The 23,239-nt window shown below is 40.9% G+C and overlaps 1 pseudogene; it reads left to right on the forward strand.

Annotated features, from left to right (window-relative positions):
• Window positions 1-5,676: 5,676 nt before the first annotated feature.
• On the forward strand, window positions 5,677-22,239 carry LOC148055101 (cysteine dioxygenase type 1-like; annotated as a pseudogene).
• Window positions 22,240-23,239: the final 1,000 nt, after the last annotated feature.

Raw genomic sequence — 23,239 nt, forward strand, 5'->3', positions numbered from 1 at the left:
TTAGTAGACATGCAGTCTCAGTTTCAGGTGAGATTTGATCCCTTGTAGCCACATTGAGAAGAATTAAACTTTTGCAGGGGAGGAAATCCACCCTCTTTTAACTTTAGAAGCAATCTCACAACTTTTTAAAATGTTTTTTCAGCTTTCCTTCCGTGTAATTGTCACACGCATATTCACTCTAAATGCCTAGCAACAGCAAGATAATGCAATGTTTTTTTGTTAAGTATGCAGTTTACAGATGATGAGGAAGTACTATTTATACATCTCAACTCACCTATGCCTTTTCTTATTAGAAGTAGATGATGAACATTAATTAGATTTAGGGAAAAGTGCGGTAGTCTCAGTGTCCTTGTTCTGCATCTTGTCATGGAATAATTCCACATGAATTTTTTTTATATATATATATCTCAGACTGAGTGAAACTATTGTTAAAATATCACTCCTGATATTTGAATAGTAGGGGGACATGGAGGGATTTAGCATTAAAAAATAAAAATAAAAGGCTAGAGCTAGATGTTCCAGTTGCAAAAAAAAAAAAAAAAAAAAGTGGACTTAAAGTAGATAATGTCTTTCCCTCAGATCCAGCTTGGTAACAGAGCTAATAATACTGGCAACTCTTGGGAATTAAAATGCATTAAGAGCTCTCTGGCTCTGAAACAGGAAACCTCAGAGAAGAGAAGGGTTCCAAATAGAAAACTACATAGCAAATATTGTTAGCACTGGAGAGTCTAGGCAGGACTTTATTTAGCTTTCTCATATAAATATTGCAAATTGAAAGAAAAGGAAACATATTTTTTTTTTTTCCCACAGTGTATAAATGTCAGTATTTTATATTTTATTTATAATATATGCACCTTCCACATAGCATACTAACATTCCACCAAAATTAGATACAACTAATTTCTTTCACTAGTCCTTTCTAGGCTGTGCGGTTGAATGTCTCACAGCTCTTCAGTGCAGTTTATTTGCTTCATTCAGCAGTACACATGCTGTTTAGCAGTTGTTACCTGTTCAATGTATGGCATGACTTATGGGGTATACTCATATACTTGATTCTTGTATTTTGTAGTCTGATTATGTTTCACTACATGATCTATGATACTATTTGTTCTCAGATCTTTTTTGTGAATCATTGTGCAAGCAGCAGATTATGACACAAAATCTGTCACGTACTGAGGGATGTATCTGATTTATCAGGTTATATGATTGAGGGGAGGCTGCAGTTCTGTTCCACAGTCCCAGAATGAGTCAGCCCATTTGTATGTAGTGCTCCATGGGATTCACTGGTTATTTAGCTTGGTCTTCTAGATCAAAGTTTAGGAACTGCTACTTTAAATGGTGACATTGCTATATATTCCCAAATAGCAGAGTTACATTTGCAACAAACATTTACTTATGTTTCCTCCTGATTCTAACCCAAAAGGTCTTTTCTGTGCAAATGGTATTCTTCCAAGAGTTCAAAGATCTTCACAACTTTTTTGCCTCGGTCTTCACCAGCAAGTGCTCTAGCCACGCCGCCCAATTCACAGAATCCAAAGGCAGGGACTAGGAGAATGAAGTACTGCCCACTGTAGAAGATCAGGTTCAAGACCATCTAAGGAACCTGAATGTGCACAAGTCCATGGGACCTGATAAGATGCACCCGAGGGTCCTGAGGGAACTGGCAGATAAAGTTGCTAAGCCACTATCTATCATATTTGAAAAGTTGTGGCAGACTAATGAAGTTCCCAGTGACTGGAAAAGAGGAAACATAACCCCCATTTGTAAAAAGGGAAAAAAGGAAGACCCGGGGAACTACAGGCCAGTCAGTCTCACCTCTGTGCCTGGCAAGATCCTCTTGGAAACTATGCTAAGGCACATGGAAAACAGAGAGGTGATTGGTGACAGCCAACATGGCTACACGAAGGGCAAATCGTGCCTGACAAACTTGACGGCCTTCTACGATGGGGTTACAGCGTTGGTGGGTAAGGGAACAGTGACCGTCGTCATCTACCTGGACTTGTACAAAGCATTTGATACTTTCCCGCACAACATCCTTGTCTCTAAAATGGAGTGTTGTGGTTTAACCCCAGCTGGCAACTAAGCACCACACAGCCGCTCGCTCACTCCATCCCCGGTGGGATGGGGGAGAGAATCCGAAGAGTAAAAATGAGAAAACTCATGGGTTGAGATAAAGACAGTTTAATAGGGAAAGCAAAAGCAAAACAAGGAATTCATTCACTCCTTCCCATCGGCAGGCAGGTGTTCAGCCATCTCCAGGAAATCAGGGCTCCATCACACATAAGGGTTCCTTGGGAAGACAAACGCCATCACTCCGAACGTCCCCCTTCCTTCCTCTTCCCCCAGCTTATATACTGAGCATGACGTCATATGGTATGGAATATCCCTTTGGTCAGTTGGGGTCAGCTGTCCTGGCTGTGTCCCCTCCCAACTTCTTGTGCACCCCCAGCCTACTTGCTGGTGGGGTGGTGTGAGAAGCAGAAAAGTCCTCGACTCTGTGTCAGCACTGCTCAGCAATAACTAAAACATCCCTGTGTTATATCAACACTGTTTTCAGCACAAATCCAAAACATAGCCCCATACTAGCTACTATGAAGAAAATTAACTCTATCCCAGCCAAAACCAGCACATGGAGAGACATGGATTTGATGGGTGGACCACTCAGTAGATAAGGAATTGGCTGGATGGTCACACTCAAAGACGAGTGGTGTCCCTCAGGGGTCTGTATCGGGACCAGTATTATTTAACACCTTTGTCAGGGACACGGACAGTGGGATTGAGTGCTCCCTCAGCAAGTTTGTGGATGACACCAAGCTGAGTGGTGCAGTTGATACGCTAGAGGGAAGGGATGCCATCCAGAGGGACATTGACAAGCTTGAGAGGTGGGCCCTTGCGAACCTCATGAAGTTCAACAAGGCCAAGTGCAAGGTCCTGCACCTGGGTCGGGGCAATCCTAAACATGGATCCAGGCTGGGTGATGAGTGGATTGAGAGCAGCCCTGCGGACTCGCAGGTGCTGATCCTGCTAAGGGACTTCAACCACTATGACATCTGCTGGAAAAGTGGCACAGAAAGCTGCAGTCTAGGAGACTCTTGGAGTGCACTGAGGATAACTTTCTAATCCAGGCGATAAAAAGCCTGACCAGAGGAGAAGCATTACTGGACCTGTTGCTCACCAACGCAGAGGAACTTATTGGAGAGGTCAAGATTGGTGGCAGCCTGGGCTGCAGTGATCATGCCCTGGTGGGATTCACAGTCTTGAGGGATATGGACCAGGTGAAGAGTAGAGTCAGGACCCTGAATTTTAGGAGAGCAAACTTTCACTTCTTTAAGGAATTAATGGATGGGACCCGCTGGGAAACTGCCCTCAGGGATAAGGGAGCAGAACATAGCTGGCAGCTCTTTAAGGGCATTATTCTTAGAGCACAAGAGCTCTCAATTCCCATGTGTAAGAAATCAGGCAAGGCAGGCAGGAGACCAGCATGGCTGAGTAAGGACCTCCTGGTCAAACTAAAGTGTAAGAAGGAAATGCACAGGCAATGGAAGCAGGGACATGTATCCTGGGAAGAATATAGAGATGCTGCCCAGATGTGTAGGGATGGGATCAGGAAAGCTAAGGCACAGTTGGAGCTGAATTTGGCGAGGGATGTGAAGAATAATAAAAAGGGCTTCTACAGGCATGTTGGTCAGAAAAGGAAGACAAAAGAAAATGTACCCCCCACCCCAATAAATGAGATAGGGGATCTGGTGACAACCAACATGGAGAAGGCTGAGGTACTCAACAACTTTTTTTGCCTCAGTTTTCACTGGCAATTGCTCTTCACAAATCTCTCGAGTCCCTGAACCTCAAGGCAGGGACTGGGGGAATGAAGTCCCTCCCACCATAGGAGAAGACCAAGTTTGAGACCACCTGAGGAACCAGAACATACATAAGTCCATGGGACCCGACAAGATGCATCCCAGGGTCCTGAGGGAGTTGGCTGATGTACTTGCCAAGCCACTCTCCACTGTATTTGGAAACGTTCAAGGACAGGCTAGATGGGGCTCTGAGCAACCTGATCTAGTTGAAGATGTCCCTGCCAATTGCGGGGGGGTGGGGGGTGGGGTGGACTAGATGACCTTTAAAGGTCCCTTCCATCCCAAAGCATTCTATGATTCTATGATTCTGTATTTGAGTGGTGTGGCTGACATGCCTGAGGGATGAGAGGCCATTCAGAGGGACCTGGACAGGCTTGAGAGGTGGGCCCTTGCGAACCTCATGAAGTTCAACAAGGCCAAGTGCAAGGTCTTGCACCTGGGTTGGGGCAATCCCCAGTATCAGTGCAGGCTGGGGGATGAAGGGATTGAGAGCAGCCCTGCGGAGAAGGACTTGGGGGTACTGGTGGATGAAAAGCTGGACATGAGCTAGCAGTGTGCTCTCGCAGCCCAGAAAGCCAACCGTACCCTGGGCTGCATCAAAAGAAGCGTGGCCAGCAGGTCGAGGGAGGGGACTCTGCCCCTCTGCTCTGCTCTGGTGAGACCCCACCTGGAGCCCTGCGTCCAGCTCTGGGGTCCTCAGCACGGGAAGGACATGGACCTGTCGGAGCAGGTCCAGAGGAGGGCCACAAAAATGATCAGAGGGCTGGAGCACCTCTCCTATGAAGAAAGGCTGAGAGAGTTGGGGTTTAGCCTGGAGAAGAGAAAGCTCTGGGGAGACCGTATTGCAGCCTTTCAAAACTTAAAGGGGGCTTATAAGAAAGATGGAGACAGACTTTTTAGTAGGGCTTGTTGTGATAGGACAAGGGGTAATGGTTTTAAACTAAAAGAGGGTAGATTCAGACTAGATATAAGGAAGAAATTTTTTTTACGATGAGGGTGGTGAGACACTGGAACAGGTTGCCCAGAGAGGTTGTAGATGCCCCATCCCTGGAAGTGTTCAAGATCAGGTTGGACGGGGCTCTGAGCAACCTGATCTAGTTGAAGATGTCCCTGCTCATTGCAGGGGGGTTGTACTAGATGACCTTTAAAAGTCCCTTCCAACCCAAACCATTCTATGATTGTATGATTCTATATGTGCAATAGTTCATTTCTACAGGGATAGAAATATATAATTTTCAGAAATAAAATGAAATTGGTAAAATGCTGTGAACTCCTTTATAAGAAACAGAACTGAGAATGTGAAAACAATTCCCATGCTGTGTGTATTACAATGCTCTCATTTTTTTTATTTTTCAGCAATGGATACCTTCAGTGAATGAGGCTAGAATACGTTAATTACAGTGTGTACTCAGATCCTTGTGCCATTTCTGTCAATAGGACATTAGCAAAAATGTAAACTGGAGAGCTGCATGTTTTTTTCCTAATGATTCCTATTCAATCAAACATTCATCTCCTATAGAAGTTTTCAGGATCAATAAGCAACGTCTTCCTGCCCGAGGGGGTAAAATGAGACCTATCTTTCACTGCTCCGGTTCTCTTCATGGACTAATTATGTCCACAGAGTACGGAAAACCAGATTTTGGAAAACGTACCAGTGTAGCCGGCTTTGGGGCAGCCCCATTCCCGGGGATAGGCACGGCGGGCCGCGGGCCCGCCCGTCGTCGTCCGGCCCCTCCATCCGCCGGGGCGGTGGTAGGCCCCTGCCGTGCCTCCCGGCGCATTAAGGCAGTCGGCGGGGCTTAGCTGGGAAAGTTTGGCTATGAAGCAGCTGGTGTAGACGGGGATGTAGAAAGCGCAGAGTCTGGCGGAGCTGGTCCGCATCTTGCATTGGATATTCGCTGAAGACAAAGTCAGTGTGGAGGAAGTGCAAGCGCTCATGGAGCCGTACGAGAACAACACCGAGGAGTGGCTGCAGTACGCCAAATTTGACCAGTACAGGTATAACCCTCACGGGGCTCCGCCGTGCGCGCCGTGCCTCTCACCACGCAAACGGGGTAGGCTAAGGGGCTGCCGGAGCAGAACCACGGGGGAAGCCGTCCGGCCGTGGCAGCCCCGCTCTCCCGTCGAGGCTTGGACCGAGCTCCCCCGGCAGGAGCCTCGCGGCGTAGGGGCGTGGCAGGGAGAGGGCGGGGCGGCGGCCAGTGGCAGTGCTCGCGGGCATAGCCGGGCGGGTGTCTGTGCCCCAGCTGCGCTGCAGGATCCGGGCCCGGCGGCGGCTTCACCTGGACTCCCGTCCTGCGGCTGGGCGAGCCGGCCCCCGCCTCGGTTTGGTGCCGCTCCAATCCGCGGGGCTTCAGAGTTTTTCCTGGGATCAGTGATAACCCGCAGAGTAGACAGAAACGTGCTAAAGCAATAAAAATTAAAAAAAACCTCTCAAAAAACCCAAGAAAAATAAACTCGCAGAAGAGAGTATGTGCTTCTCTATGGCCACAGAATTGCCTGCAGTGTCTCAGTGGTACCTCTCTGGCAGCAGCAATCATCTCGTGGCAGAGCTGGCAGTGCAGGATGAGGCCGGGGCCTGCGACCTTGATCCACTGCCTGCCCTGCACCGCGCAGGGAACCTGGGGGAAACGGCACCCCCTGGCGCAGGCTTGGCACTTCCTGTAGTGTACTGGTTTTGGCTGGGATGGAGTTAATTTTCTTCATAGCAGCCCATATGGTGCTGTGTTTTGAATTTGTGACCAAAACTCTGTTGACAATACACCAACGATTTAGCTATTACTGAACAGTGCTGTCTGTTTTTCACTCTGCCCCCCAGCGAGTAGACTGGGGGTGGGCAAGAGGCTGGGAGGGGACACAGCTAGGACAGCTGACCTGAATTGACCAAAGGGTTATTCCATATCATATGACATCACGAACAGCAATAAAAGCTGGGGGGGGGGGGTGGGGTGTAGTCTTTCGAAGGCAGTGATTGCTTGGAGAGTGGCTGGGCATTGGTCTGCTTGTGGGAGGTGTGGTGAGTAATTGCCTTTGTATCACTTGTATTATTTTTTTCCTCTCTTTCCTTCACTTATTAAACTGTCTTTATCTCAATCCTCAAACTTTTTTGGTTTTGCTCTTCCAATTCTCTCCCTCATCCTGCTGTGGTGGGGAGTAAGTGAGCAGCTGGTGGATGTTTAGTTGCTGGCTGGGGTCAACCCACCACGCTTAAGTATTTCTCAGCGTGCTTTTGCATGAATTGAACTTTTCTTTTTAACCTCTCTATCATGAAAGCATCATTCATGCTGTTGGTTCTGAACTGGAGGAACACACCAAAATGAGTTTTGGGCTTTGGTAGATGTTTGATTCCTATAAAGTAACTTGTGTGTGTACACCATGCTGTTCTGGCTGGTTGTGAGCAGTGTGTTGTCTCTCCTTTGCTCGAGTCCCTTCCTCTGTTGGGCTAGTGCAGGCTGAGGCTTCTTGTTGCTTCTCAGTAGAAAAGAAAAGATCCATTAAGGTTTTAAGTTGTTCCTACTTTGCTAACAGCTAGTTAATTCCTGCTATTGGTGGCTTCCCCATTGTAAATTTAAGTATAAAGACAATGTATTTCAGCACTTCCTTAAAAAAAAACCAAAACAAACCACCTTTTTAATTTCTCTATCATGAAAGCATCATTCTGGCTTGACTTTTTAAAAATCTCCTTTCTTACATTGACTCTTCTCCATTCGGAACAAATCACAAAATTGTAACAGAACACAGGAAACTAAGAATTAGAAAAACAAAGTGTGGCAACATTAGAAGTATTCATGACAGCCTTTCTTTTGGCCAGCCAGACCTGCTCTACAGAAATAACAGCACCTGAAAAGTTCAGTCAAATGCCAACATTGATTGCTTATGTTTTGACATCATAGGAAAAATATGTCTACCTAATACATATACAGATTGTAGATGGAGTAAGAGGCAGCATATAGATATAAATGTAACACTTTGAAAGTAATTTATGAGTGTCCTATGTTGATTAAAATGAGATTAAATGTTCTTATGAGGAAACTAATTTAAAAAAAGTCCAGTTGACATCAGCATACCTTCTGTGTGCCCTTGCTTGCAACCTTTAGGTGAGAGTGAGGCTTCTTGTCATAGGCATAAACTTTTGCTTTACTTGGCATTCCTGTGAATAGCCCATGACTAAAGCTAAAAAGGAATCGAAAAGTCCCAGTTGGTTACTTGCACCATAACAGCTAGAAGCACCAGCCCTGGATCAGAAGAGCCTCACTATGGAAAGTAATGTATAAAGCAAAAACCCAGTCCTTTCTACAGGGAGCTTCTCAATAGAATGACACAAGTGACAATTTGGGACAGGCTTGTGGGGGAGTACAAACAAACAAACTTCAAATGTTGTGATACAGGGTGTTTTCAAGCCCTGAGAGCAAATCAGTCTAGAATACACATATGGATAAAACCCCTTTAGAAACAAGCTTATTCTGTGCTACCTTTAAGTTAGTACAAGAAAAAATCTTCTAAACAAATTCTACTATGTTAAACTTTGTTTAGAAGTGGATGCTGGCAATAATTACACCACAGGTATTTTATCCATGCAAGAATGCTGTAGTACAAGATGTAGCATTTTCAAGAAAAATGTAAGAGTAACCATGCATGGTAAGCCTGACATCTTAGTTTTCTTTTTCTGCCTAATACAACGGAGGGCTGTCCAACAGAAAGGAAAGCCAAGAATATATAAAAAGGAGCTGTAGAAGAATGTAACCATGTATCTTTTTTTTTTTCATTGCAGTCTTCTGTTTCTAATTATAAGCCAGCTGCTGAAATGACTTCATTCAATAACTATTTTGATTTGATCCTGTCTTCCACTCTAGTCTCAGACTCACAGTTCTCAAACTCCAATCATCTATGTAATTGAAAAGCTATATGACTATCAAATATTAATTGTGTCCATTTTTTCTTCACAGAAAAAGTACATTTACAAAAACAGCTTAAAAATTAAATTTCAATTTTTTTCCAAGTAAAACTTGGTTTTTAAGACAAAGATTTTTATATGTTGCAAGCTTCCTTCATAACCATGTTTGTATACTTTTGTCTTTCATAGGCATAGCAGTACTGAGTATTCTTAAAAAGCAAACACTTTGTATTTCAGGTATACAAGAAATCTTGTGGACAGTGGAAATGGAAAGTTCAACTTGATGATCTTATGCTGGGGTGAAGGGCATGGCAGGTTTGTATAAAAATAATCAGCCCTACATGAGCTATTAGAAAATGAGGAAACTAAGCAGTATAGAACTCCCTAGTTATTCCTGTGGTATAGCAGTCCTGAATACTTGCTATAGTATTTTTTTGCAAGTTTGTACCTCATAGACTCTTCTAGAGCATTTAAAAAAAATGCTCTGGTCTTCTACCAAATCTAAGTTTCCCTTCTGTCAGTTTTCAATCCCAGAGTAGGCCCTATGGGCATTGAATAGACCCTGTTTGTTCTGAGAGATGTGCCTCACTTTGTTGCAGAAGCAAACTTGGTACAGTTTAAATAGTCTTTATTATCTCATGTTGTTTAAATCCAGTCTCTGTGACAAGATGAGAAAAGTGGGTTTTGGTTAGAACTGTGGGGTGTGATTGGGGAGCCCCTTTTTAGTGGCATTTGGCTTTCTTTAGGTTCAGACATTCTACCTTCTCCCTCGAAACAGGCCACAATGCTCCTGTGGCCTCTTGAATTGTATACGCAGACCCTACACTGGATTTCGTGGTCCTGTAAAAGTGAGGGCAGGATCTGTCCCTTGGAGGGTCTTTGATGAAATGTTGGCTAAAACAAAATATGGAATAACAGAACTTGTAGGTTTTGAATGATTATCCTTGCACATAAATAGAAAATGCAAAGAGTTGTTTTTTTGCTTGGTGGTTTTTTAATTGAGCATGCATATTGAACGTTTACAGTATTCTCTCAAGGATGCTGTGAAGCTATACCCAGAGAGATGTAAGAACCAAGCCCACCATGTCTACTTGTGGGCTTTTTCTGCAAAGACTGTAATTTATGTCAAACTGTTTGAGTTGGATGGGCATTTACTAGGAACTAGACTGAGATCACAACTTGTTTTTGCTTCTTATGAGGATCAAGTTGTTCTTATGGCTTGTGGAAGGAGCATGACAACATGGCATTTGAACTGTTCTATGCCTGAAGCAAGCTCTGCTTTCTTGGCATCTCAGTTTGTAGGAAACTAACATTTGTTTGTTGAAAAAAAAGTAATGTACAAGTACCAAGTTTTTGATTGAAACTCATTAGCACTATACTTCAGGGAGGGCCAAATTTCCCCCCACCCACAATGAGTGGAGAGCTTTCCATTTGTCCTTATCCCACTGATTTTTGTAACAGTTAGGCCTCTATTAAAAAAAAAAAACAAACCAAACCCAAACACGCAAACCAAAACTAAATTGCATGTCTAGCCCATATGTCTCTAAGGTAGCAATTAAAACATACTTCTGAGCAAGCAGACAGATCAAGCAAGCAGACAGCTCCTGCTGTTGTTCATGTTTTGCCAAACGAATGAAATTAACAGCTTACTGTTGTTAGTTGTACTTAGTACTATCAGAGTGAGAAGTACAGCATTTTCTTTCTTCAGCAAACTCCTATGCATCCCAGCAGTAAAAAGGCCATGGAAATGAAGCCGAAGTAGCTCATTTCTACCATGTTTAGGGAGGGAACATGGTGGGATCTGCAAATATATTAGGTATATTTGCAAGTCTATACTGGCCTCTGCCTAGGGTCACTGTGAAAAGTATCTATTTGTCCACAACAGTTTTGTGTTCTGAAGAGTTTTTTCTGTTCTCCTTCCTCTGGTTTTCCATTGTATTTGTCTCTGGCAACATCAAGCTGACAGATAACTGACTTTTTTTTTAGTCCTGCTGTATGTAAGCTTATCCCATACATTTCTAATGCAGCAGTTTTAAGTAGACATACCTTAGCTACTGTGAATGTTTGTTTCCAAGATGTCTGTGCATGACAAATGTGCGATAGCATTTCATTCTAGGGCTATTTCCAGATACAATATGCTGTGCCATCTGTCCTGTTTGCTGTATTTAAATTAAATATGTATATCAAACTGAGTTTGGTTATTCTTTTTACTTATATAGCAGCATCCACGATCACAGTGACTCGCACTGCTTTATGAAGATCCTCCAGGGAAATCTAAAGGAGACTCTGTTTGAATGGCCTGAGAAAAAAGGGAATGGTGAAACGACTAAGAAATTGGAATGAGTTTTGAGGGAAAATCAGTGCACCTATATTAATGGTAAGCTCTTCTAATACCTTGTTTGATAGCTACCCATCCATGAGTCTGACTTCTAATAGAAGAGTTCATGTACTCTCTAAGTAGGCTCTTACCTTTAACACTATTGTACTTCAACAATTGTGTGTGAAGCCATTAGAACTTGGCTCTTTAGATTCTGTACAAATCTGTATTTAGATTCAGTAAAACAAAACACTTCCTTTTAACTCACTCTTAAGACATTAAAACAATTGCTTGGTACTTAAAAATGCTAGCCAGCTCCTCTACACCAAGCAGCCTTCAGCACTGTAACTATCTGAAATTGCTTGTTTTGCACCAGGAGGTGCTGGTTGATTATGATCCCAGTAAGAAAGGCACTCGGACTCTGAGATATCATTTAAAATGCTATTTATTAGAGCTAACACTCTAAAGAAAGAGAATAGTAAAGATAAGATTAAGTCCCTTGAGGTGCTGTGATTCCTGAGTGGTTTAGCATCAAACAGCCCTCCAATCCATGCGCAGCATACCATGCAGACCCCATTCATAGAAAAGATTCCTCTGTTTTGGTCATTTGAGCTATCATAGGATTGGTGGGGGTGAACTCTGGAACTCCCTCAGTTCAAGGGGGTCACATCCACAGCATCATATTGGGTTATGGATTAGGCCAGGGTGAGGGGCATGGAGGAAACTTTAGTAGTACTCTACAGCCCTTTGAAGGTATGACACATTAAGTGAAAGTACAAAATTCATAGGACAGGAAATGCAAGAAAGAGCTTGACGTGTCTGCTGATGGAAGGGACATTCCCTCACCTGGGACATGCATTCTCAGGCTTGTTTAGGTTTTCCTCCCTATGAGGTTCTTTCTAATGCAAACAATTACATTCTGTGTATATCTGATCCAAAGCTTTCTTGGTTGTTTAAAACAAATTTGGTATCTAAAACTCTGGGACAGTTTGAATCTCTGCCATGTTTCATACTGGATAAACAGATAAAATAAGTCGAAGGAAAACACTAATAATGTGTTATTTGATTGCCTTACTACTTTAATAATGACCTTTGTGTTTCTATTGTGTGCTGCTTGGTTGCTGTTGTACTTTTAAGGTTAAAACCTACTAAATTTAGTCTATTTGAATCTCCCATTACACAAGCGTACATTTAGGACTTTTCCCCCCACATCCTTTATTTAGATAAACTATGTTAATGACACTTAGGGCTTTCACTTCAAATGTATCAGAGTTAAGAGTGTACTTATGATTCTCAGAGTACCATGCCTACATTGCACAATACAGGTCTTGAATATTATATAACACTAATTCAAGTACATAGGCCTGAGTTGTTTTTACAGCAGAAATCATAAACTTCAATTCAAGGTCTGTCTTGAGTAACTCAAACTCTGCTTCAGTATAGAATGGAAATGGATGTTTTTGTGGATTTGATTCTTCATATCTTATATTTTTATGTACTACCTTGATTTCTACTCCATCATCCCAGAAAATGCCATTAATTCATTAGTAGCCACACAAGACAGTACCTTGTTTTATTACCTGTTCAACTATGCTTACTATTCATTTAAGATTGGAAGTATGACAGTCATTAGTAATTTGTCATATTAGTCAAAAGACCACACAAATGAAAAGACTGTCCTACCTCAAAGTAATAAATTGGAAAGATTAATGAAGCAATGGATGTCTACAGTAGAAGACAACTATATCTCCACTCAAGCCCCAAATACAAGTAGCTAACTCTTAATGTGATTGACCTCAGCCCAATAAGGATAATTAACAATACAAAACCTCTTTCCCTGTAAAATGCTTTGCTGATTTTTAGAAACACAAATCTTCCTGCTTCTAGAACAACAGCATCTCCTAGGAAAGTAGCCTTTCACTCATTTGGGAATGACAGCTAGTAAATTACTGATAGCATGGCTTTCCTTAAGCTGCTTTGGATTTCTATTGGCCTTTATCCCATAGTAGATAATCTATTGACTTACACAAAGTGTTGAAGGTGATAAGGTATTCTGAAGTGCCAGTGTATTTAGGAATCTGTGCTAGAGAAGAGCAGTCAAATTCCCTGTGCTGAGTTATACATTGCCCCTAAAGGGGCAGGTGTGCCTAACTGGCTTGTTTGTGAGTCTCAGCTTAGATGGCACTTTTCCAGGCATTTGAGAAGTCATTAAATCTGTCTATTAATACAACCTTTTGTTTCATGTCCTCACTTGTGTAGACTCCATTGGCCTGCACCGTGTGGAGAACATAAGCCACATGGAGTCTGCTGTTAGCCTGCATTTGTACAGCCCATCCTTTGACAGCTGTAACACCTTTGATCAAAGGACTGGATACAAGCACAAAGTTAAGATGACATTCTATAGCCAGTTTGGAGAAGGGACTCTATGTGTAAGTATGAGATAACACATTCCCTGCCAGGCCTTTGACACCAAGCCTTGTGTAGGGACAGGACAGAGGGATTGCACTTGTCTGTGCAAATCACAGCATAACCAGCCGGTCAAAAGAGGTGATTATCCCGCTGTATTCAGTGTTGGTGCGGCCTCACCTTGAGTATTGTGTGCAGTTCTGGGCCCCACAATTTAAAAAGGATGTGAAGGTCCTTGAATGCGTCCAGAGGAGGGCAACAAAGCTGGTGAAAGGGCTGGAAGGCATGAGAAGCATCTGAGGACACTGGGTTTGTCTAGTTTGGAGAAAAGGAGGCTGGGGGGCACTCTCATTGCTCTCTACAGCTTCCTGAGGAGGGGAAGTGGAGAGGGAGGTGCTGATCTCTTCTCCCTGGTATCCAGTGACAGGACGCCTGGGAATGGTTCAAAGCTGCTCCAGGGGAGGTTCAGACTTGACATTAGGAAGCATTTCCTTACCGAGAGGGTGGTCAAACCCTGGAACAGGCTTCCTAGAGAGGTGGTCGATGCCTCATGCTTGCCAGTGTTTAAGAGGCATTTGGACAATGCCCTTAACATGCTGTAACTTCTGGTCAGCCCTGAAGTGGTCAGGCAGTTGGACTAGATGATCGTTGTAGGTCCCTTCCAACTGGAATTATTCTATTCTATTCTAAGAGTATTAGAATGTTAAACCCAAAATAAGTTCAATAATCTTTTAGAGAGTCATATGAAGAGTTTTTGCTTCCTACTGGACAATCTATCTAAACAGGTGGAGACTCAGTTTTAGATAGTATTCAGCATAGTTCTTCCTTGACAACATATCTTTGTCTCTTTTTCTCTCTTATGACAGAATATTTGCAGGAGGAATTCTGAGTTCCAGCCTATCTCAATCATACATGCATAGCTAGATAATTTTGTGTATGTGTGTGTGTGTTTTTTACCTTATGTAGAAAGTTAGATAGTTCTCAGTCAAAAGCTAGAAAAAAACAAAGATTCATTTTACTGTTAGATTAGTTTGACATCGAGTTTGTAAATATATGGTGTCACTTTCTGTCTGTGAAAGATTAAAAATCTGTCAAACAGCAAACATTTCTTGCATGGGCTAATGAACCATGGCGATACATGTAACAGGAATGCACGTGGAAGCAGGCACAAAAAGACTGAAGAAAGCTGCAAAGTAAAGGAAAATCAGGTGTATGTATTTCTTCTTTGCATATAGCTGAGACAAGTTTCTCTTGAGGTAGTTAGCAGAGACAATTTTTTTACCATTATTAGAGGCTGTAGATATGGATGTAATTACAGGCAGATAAAAATGAGATCTTATGATTGGAATAACATTTCCTTTTGTTTGAGTAGTAAAACAGAAAAAGCTGTTTCAACATGCAGTCCTCCCTACTAATGATTTTGATAGGTGTTTTCTTAAAATTCCTTAGTCTGTGTGGTCATCATACCTTTCTAGAAATCTAATTGCATATTACAGTTAAAAATTCCACTTCACCATCACAGAATCATTTAGGTTGGAAAAGACCCAATCATCGAGTCCAACCGTAAACCTAACGCTGCCAAGTCCACCACTAAACCATGTCCCTAAGTGACATGTCTACACATCTTTTCATCATTTAATTTTCACTTAAAGTACATTCCACAGCGTGCTTTATCAAAAAGCATGTTATCTTGCTGCTCAGACTCATCTAACATAGTATAGCTTCAACATTTTAATTACCTCAGCTTTAAAAATCTTTACTTGGGGCTTTGATAGATTTTTACATAGAAACCAGCTCTTGATATCCAGCTAATATCAATTCTTATTTACTTACCAGTACAATGGTCAATTTTTTATAGATAAAAAATGACTGAAATAAGCAGTTCAGGTGATAATACAAAGTCATCTTCATTTTCACTGTCCTTCATACTTGAAGAACTGGCCCTGAACAACTTTGGCACCTGTAAAACACTCAAAGGGCAATAAAGTATACTTACTACTGACACAGTTTCAGCATTATGTGATTTGTGCTAAGTCATGCTGTGGAGGAAAAAAAAAATCACCAGACCTTAAAAGCACTTGAATGTATCCTTTCTTTTAAAGTTCATTGCATTTTCTAACCTCTGTTGTCATGTTTTCAAAACTGCAATGAACAAGAAAAGAAATTAGTTTGTTTGTTTCTAAAAAGTCAGCGCGCTACTGTCTATGCTCATAATAGTTGAATAAATAAAAACCAAAACACATCCAAACAAAACACCACAAGAAAACAATGCAACATTTAAATAAATGTTTGGGATAAACCCCAAATTTAGCTTCACCCAAAATTAAGCATTTACTTTATTTCCACGTGTACAGCCTCACAGAGGAAGAGGTGCAGAGCTGCTGCAGTACAAGGAGTAGATCCTTAATAGGAATCAGAAGAAAAGAGATTATGGGGAAAATTCTGGTCTCCGTTACCTTCTCAAATATGCCATGTACACTGTTGCTGAATCACAAGTCTGTCTTATTGACAACAAGAATTTGTGAGTCTGTACTCATAAAAGCATAGTATTTTGATTTTCAACATTTATTTTTTAAAATATATTTGCAAGTAAGTTCAAATTAATTAGAATGTGGGGTTTTTAATGTCATTTTCCATGTGTTTTTCCTTTTTTTAAGGCAAATTAGTGAAATAAACATGATTTGAAAAGTTACAAAACATGTTTACATTACATAAATATGCTTCTACACTGCCACAACAAAGCTCAAGATATCCCCAGAGCAGTGAACCATTGCAGGGTTCAATTTTTTCACAATTTCTGCCGAATTTGCATGTTCACAATTTCAGACACAATGTCCTTTCTTTAGCTGCCTTCCATTGTTTCTGTAATACACAAGAGGGAGCTATTGTTTGCAGCAGCTTTCCAGTGCTCAGTTTTTGTTGAAAGTATACTCTGTGCTTAAGCTTTCCTTAGTATCAAATTTGCTCTTTCAATTGACTGATAAACGTATGTCGCAAAGTTAAAAAAACACTGACAGTCTTGGTCATACATAATGTAGGCATAGATCTAAGAAATGTGTTACAACACCAGTGTGAAATGCCTCAGACTTAAACACTGGTCAGGCTTCCAGTTGGTCAGTGAAATCCATGTATCACTTTAGGTACCAGGACTCCCTGTATAGCGTGTAGGGATCTCCAAGAGTGAGATTCACAAAAACAGCAGCATTCTGAGCAGAGAGCTGCAAAAGCTACTCAATAGGAAATGAAGAAAAAGATCATCCAGGACAAACATGGCTTGCTCTTGGCAACAGAAAGGAATTAATCTCCAGTTAACATTCACAACTCTCAGTCCTCTCCAGGGGGTAGGTACATACACCAGCCTTTTTTCACAGTGTGTAGTGCTAGGATGAGGTGGTGGTGACTGTCCCCGCTAATTCAATGTCTTCAGGATTGGAAGGCTCAGGTAAGAAAGGCACATTCAAGTCTCTTCTCTGACTGAGGCTAGACTTCAATTGATTTTGTGAAAGGGAGAGACCTGGGGAAGGTCTAAAAAAAAAAACCTCAGAAAAAGACAGAGAATGAAAACTTGACTGCGGTGAAGTAGATACGAATAGTAAAGGATAAACTGACCAGATTTTATGTAAAGAATCTAAAGCTTAGGTATACTTTCTGCATTACTGTGGTGGGTTGACTCCCCTCTCCTGGGGGATGGGGAGAAAAAATAGAAGGAAAGTGAAAAGACTCGTGGATCAAGATAATGACAACTTAATAAGAAAAGCAAAAGCTGCGCACAGAAACAAAGCAAAAAGAGGTATTCATTCCCTACTTCCCATCGGCAGGCAGATGTCTAGCCACTTCCTGGGAAGCAGGGCCTCAGCACACGTAATGGTTGCTTGGGAAGACAAACACCATAACCACGAATGTCCCCCCTTCCTCCTCCTTTCCCCTGGTTTTTATTCCTGAGTGCGATGTCATAGGGTATGGAATATCCCTTTGGTCAGTTGGAGCCAGCTGTCCTGGCTGTGTCCCCTCCCAACCTCTTGCCCAACCCCAGCCTACTGACTTTTTGGGGGGGAAGAGAGAAAACCTTGATGCTGTGCAAGCACTGCTCAGCAATAGCCAAAACACTTGTGTGTTATTAACACTGCTTTAGCCACAAATGCAAAGCACAGCACCATACAGGCTGCTATGAAGAAAGTTAACTTCATAACTTCATCCCAGCCAGACCCAGTACAAGTGCTCTTCTCAATGAATTGCATTTCGGTTTGTTTTGATCTGTTTTTTCCCCCAGTCAGGGCCTAATTCTGGCAATGCCATTACATTTACCTAATGAAAGACAGACATGTTCTTTAATATGTGCAGTTTTATCTGCTGAAATTTAAAATACTTAGGACATGATATAAAACTCTTTAAAAAAACTAGTCTGCTCTTTGCAACTATATATAGTTGGTCTAATAAAATATATCATTTTCTCTACAAAAATTGTTTCGATTAAAGCATTTTAAGCAATATTGTGGCTATGTAATGGACAGGTTTTAAAAGACCAGCACCTTTATACAAAAATTATTATATATTTTTTTTTCATTTCTGTCAGATACATTTAAGTCAAATGTAACATTTCCTGCCTAAATTGTTCTACCAAAAAGCATCACATTTCAAGTCACACTTCAACCTTGCAACTTACTGGAAGTAAAGCAAGATAAGTACTCAGACTTTTTGAAATCAAAACTTTGAAACATAAACACTTGCTTTGAGAGAGAGCAGGCAGATTGGCTGTTGTCTGCATTCTTGAGCAACGACAAAAAATTGTATTTGGATAGAAAAGAAATCTTAAACCCAGCTTTGGGGACCAAGCTAGGACATCTGGCAGGGCTTGATAGGGTTCCCCTTTAGCACTCTTCCATGTGTTGGGAAACATAACCACTTACAAGGGGAGAAAAGACAGATTTTTGTTGGTCAGTCATAGAGGTTCAAAGACTGTTTTGCTTTCCTTAGATACAGAACACTCTCACTTTTAACTGAGGTCAGAAACTCAGTGCTCAGGACTTCTAAGGAGTAATGAAAATTATTTCTTTGAAGTGTGTCGCGTTAAATGATTACACCTTTACCAAACAGCTGAAATAAAGTTTAACCTTCACAAGTTTGAAAGGTCTTTGAGAAAGTAAACTTGCATTCATAATTACATTTTTAAAGGGAAAATGAATATGGAAAAATGTTGAACAAAATTCACATGAGAATTCAATATTTGCTTGTTTCCTTTTCATTTTAATGTTTATTGACTATTACGTGTGTAAGATAACAAGTGAAACTAGATATTTTGACTTGGACTATTTTCCTCCTCTTGATTGGTAATCAACTGGCAATGTTTGTACCTTTTGTGGGAAATTGGATCTGGCTTACAGAAGAGAGTTAAATGTTAATCATTGGGTCTCTTTCATGAATTCCTGTAAATGGAATTCCAGTAAGGCGAAAAGCGGTAGCTAGTCTGGGCCATCCAACTGTCTGACATGACTTCATGCTACAAAAATGTTATGGTTTCAATGAGTGTTTCTGGAAAGCTCACTGGAAATTCAAGCTTTCTTCTGCTTACCAGATCTCAAAAGGACCTAGGAAGTCAGAGAACTGTAAGTTAAAATACAAAGATATTAGTGTAAAGTATACTTGTATATCTTTCATTAGTAAGAAGATGATCTACCTAACTAAAGCTCATTCAGTGCTTTCCATTTGTCTTCATTTTTTCTGCAAATAAAACACTCGGGTAAATCCCTAGTGGCTTCTGGCTATACTGGAGTCTTAATTAACTAATTCTGCAGTAAATATATAAACAAGTTATAAAGGCTTAATAATTAAAACAGTATGTAGCTTACCTACCAAGGACTTGCCCAGGAAAGTGATTGTTTACACAGTTTAAGTATGAACTATAAGAATACAGATATGAAAGTTCACTGAGAAAAAAAAAAACCTGTTTTTTGTCTTCTGTCACAGTACATCAGAAGTTCTTGCTATCAGGAATTTTACTAGGGTAGGTGATTTCTCTTTGCAACCTGTCTTTCAAAGTGGAGTTCCAGTTTCTGTCAGAATGAAGTACAGCAGGCTATCTCTGAGAGAAAAGATAGCATAAAGGAGAAAGTACTCCTCAGTTGTCTTTCTGCCATGTACTTGCCCATGGTCACACAGAGAAATATTCAGAGCTTGGGTGACAGGTGATGACAACTTCTAACTAACAGACAGGAGGAATTGTCTACCATTGTCACTAAGAAAATAGGAGAGAAATGCACTTAGAACAGCTACACAAAATGCTTCACAAACATGTTAGAGTGATATGAGCGTGTCAGAAATCTTAATCCTAAAAAGTTCCTCAATTTGTAGACTTGCACAAAGACATTATGGACACAGTCTTCTGGAAGTGGAAAGGAGAGGAGAAGTGGAAAAGGATCAGGAAAACCCACAAAATTATTTGGACTCTTGCATGTCCACAAAAAGATGAGTAACATGCCGACTAGTTTAGAGCACAGAGCAATCTTGGATTTCATATGATGAAATTGTGGTTGTGCCAGAAGATAAGCCATAGAATCATGTGTTCCCTTTTGAGAAAGAAAAGGGACAAGGCAAAATATGATGACAAGGACTTCTGCAGCAAGTTTATATGTGCACACCGTTTTTTAAAAATTTTTTTTCACCCACCTGTGTAGAAAGAGAATAAGGATTAATAGGAAAGAGGTACAAGAATACAATTTCTCTTTGATTTGTTACATAACTAGTCCACATAAAGAAACTAGGAATGATTTTATGTGCCTCTAAATCTAAAGCCTAATCTGATGGAAGTCTCAGAGAATATGCTAGTATGAGACTGATAATGAAGATTGTTTGCCCAGAACACATTCCTTCAGAAAATCATTCTCTTTACTACAAATTGGCTCAGACAACAAATCTTCAAAAAAGAACTGTACCACAAAAGCACAGAGCTTTCTCAGTGCAGATTGCTCATGACTTCGGGCTGGAAGCCTCGTGTCAAAACAGAACAAAAGCCTGTCTGCTTAAGAGGAGTTTCTTTCCAATAATCTCTGTTCCACAACGACAAAGTTCTGCCAGCCACATGAGGCACAGGAAGAGGAAGAAGAGAGCTCAAGAGGCAATTTGGCCTTGTACCTATTCCAGCTTCAGTCATTCTTTTTGAACAAAATTCAGCTGTCATCCATGTGGAACACAAACACCTGGGAGGAAGTACAGAAACACCAGGTATTAGAGGTAGTATTGCAACCAGTGACTGCTGCGTTCTTTGTCAAGTCCTGCTGTTTTGCTAGATGAAAACAGTAATGCAAATCCTATCATAAAAAATAATGTATTAGGATGAATGAGGATATCCAGCAGGTGACTGAGACACAAGTTTTCTTTGAAACAAAGAAACAACAGGGTCAATACCATATTTTTATGAATTTGTTGTTGTTGCATTGCTTCACTGTCTCTCAGGCACAAGGAAATAAAACATTGAATGGACAATAAAACCTGTTCACTTTCTTCCCCTTAAGGTTACTGTTCCAGATCCATAGTTTTTGTTTCAATATCCCATCATTTCTCTAGTAATCATCTCATCTGCCCCTTGAAAAGGTATCTTCCCAGTACTTCCTTCTATAAGCCACCTAAACTTCAATTGCTTATCTTTTGTCTTTGTAAGGAATACCGTAAGATCCATGGGACCTAACACAATGATGTAAAATGGGTAGATATCAGTAGGTTAATAGATAACCCAGGGACTATACCAGTACTGACTATGAAACCAAAGACATCTCCATGGTTATGTTTTGAATTACATGTTGAATTCTTTGATGGTGGCTGGTACTTAATCACAGACTCGAGAATCAGAGAGTCTGTTTCCAGGCACGGTCAGTAACTTCAGCCTCTCTGGTTAGTAAAGGAAGCAAAACGACCACGGACTAATTGTGCAGTCCTCCAAGGTTAGTTCTGACCCGTGTAGCTTATATGAATCTTTATTCAGTAATTAGATCTCAACTCTTTGACTCTTGTGGGTACTTTATATAGTATTTCTTCAGGGATGGATGAGCACTGAAGCAGGGATAGCCAAACTCTTCTAAGCTACGGTATCCTCTATAAAACATGGGTAATATCTTCTTATCTTGGAAGGAGTACTGAGAAGAAATACATTAAGTATTCTAAGGTGCTGAGCTACTCTAGTAATAAGGCCCACGTTAAGAACATGAAGTAGATGGTCACAGTCTCTCCCCTTCAAAAAGAAATCTCTTCTCTTTTTAGGCAACAGCAGTGCCACAAGAGAACAACTGAGAAGCACCAGCATGTGTTTGCTTAAGACCTACTGAATGTTTAACCAGGGACAGAAGACTTATATAGCTAAGGCCAACAACCAGCTATATATTTCTATACCTTGTATGTGGAACTAGAGTAGGACAGCTTCCAGGCAACCTGCAGTTATCATGAATGAATGCTGATTATGGGACACTAAGCCAACTAGTGCCATAAACTACTTCAGAGGTTAGACACCTTTTCTTAGGCTACTGTCAAGTCAGAATTAAGTAGCTTGTTTTCTGATTCTAGTCTCCTTTTAATTCCACTTTTGATACCATACTGAGAATATAAAAGATCGGTTTCTTAAACACCATCCGACACTATTTAAGAGGCCTACGTGTATGTATGCTCTGAGTGTAATTAATAATTATATAAACTTTTAAGCTTCCAGTCACCTGTATGTATGGATAGTACATTAGATACTACTAACAGCAGCGCTTTTTTATCAAGTCTTTTAGGTTTTAATGCTCTAGGCCATTTTGATAGTTTTGTGCATTTTTTTACTTTTTATTTTTTACAATTTCATTTGTCAGATCTTGCTTTGAATAGGAACAACAAAGTGTTTCATGTACAATGATTTTCAAAATTGATTGGGCAAAGATTTGGTTTTTTTAATAAGACTAGTTGTACTTAATACAGCTAATGTTCAGTTTCCAGAGTATTCTGTATAGCTACTGAAGTCTTTTCAGGTAACTGAAATAAAACTGGATTTGTGCACAGATTTCAGAAGTTTTCAGCCTTTTTCTCCTGATAACTGAAGTCATCACTCGACTAATTTCCACATTATTCATGAACATCGACATCTAATTAAAGATATATAAATCAGTAACGTTGTCTTCACTGAGGTAATCCTAGTCATTTAGTGTAACAAGTACATAAGGACAAAAGTAGATTATGTGTAGCAAGTCTCTTAGTCTCTTAAGTGACTGCTCATTACTTGAGCAGCAATTTAAGTTTTAACAGCATCCTTTTTAGATGAAGCACATATTTCTCTCTTATTGACAAGTCCAGAAAAAAATATTTACTTTCTGAGGACATGTTTTCTGGGAGGCTCTGTCAAATTTTCAAAACAATGCTTAAGCAGTGTAACAAATTTTAATGAACCTATGACTTTGGGCTGCAACAATTACCCTTTGAGAGACAGTGGGAAGGCAGGAGGTGCTTTGGAACAATTCGGGGGGGGGGGGGCAGGGAAGGAGAAGAAAAAGAGAAAGGAAAAGATAAAGCTGGACTAAAGACAAAAGAACAGGGAGAAGCATCAGCAGTAAAATGGAGAATGTCTGCACGAGGTGGACCTGGATGGTGTTACGAAGAGGGACCAAAGGAACACGTGGCCCAAACTGGAAGGGAAAGAAACATTAGGAGCAATGCCACTGCACACATACAGAAGCCTCTGTGTTTTTCCTGGGTTCTAGTATACCCCAAAGTTCAACATGTTTCTTTCTGATTCACTGTGAACCAATT

Source organism: Nipponia nippon, unplaced genomic scaffold (assembly GCF_047370975.1).
Source record: "Nipponia nippon isolate SJK-2023a ecotype South Korea unplaced genomic scaffold, ASM4737097v1 scaffold_27, whole genome shotgun sequence".
Lineage (NCBI taxonomy): Eukaryota > Metazoa > Chordata > Aves > Pelecaniformes > Threskiornithidae > Nipponia > Nipponia nippon.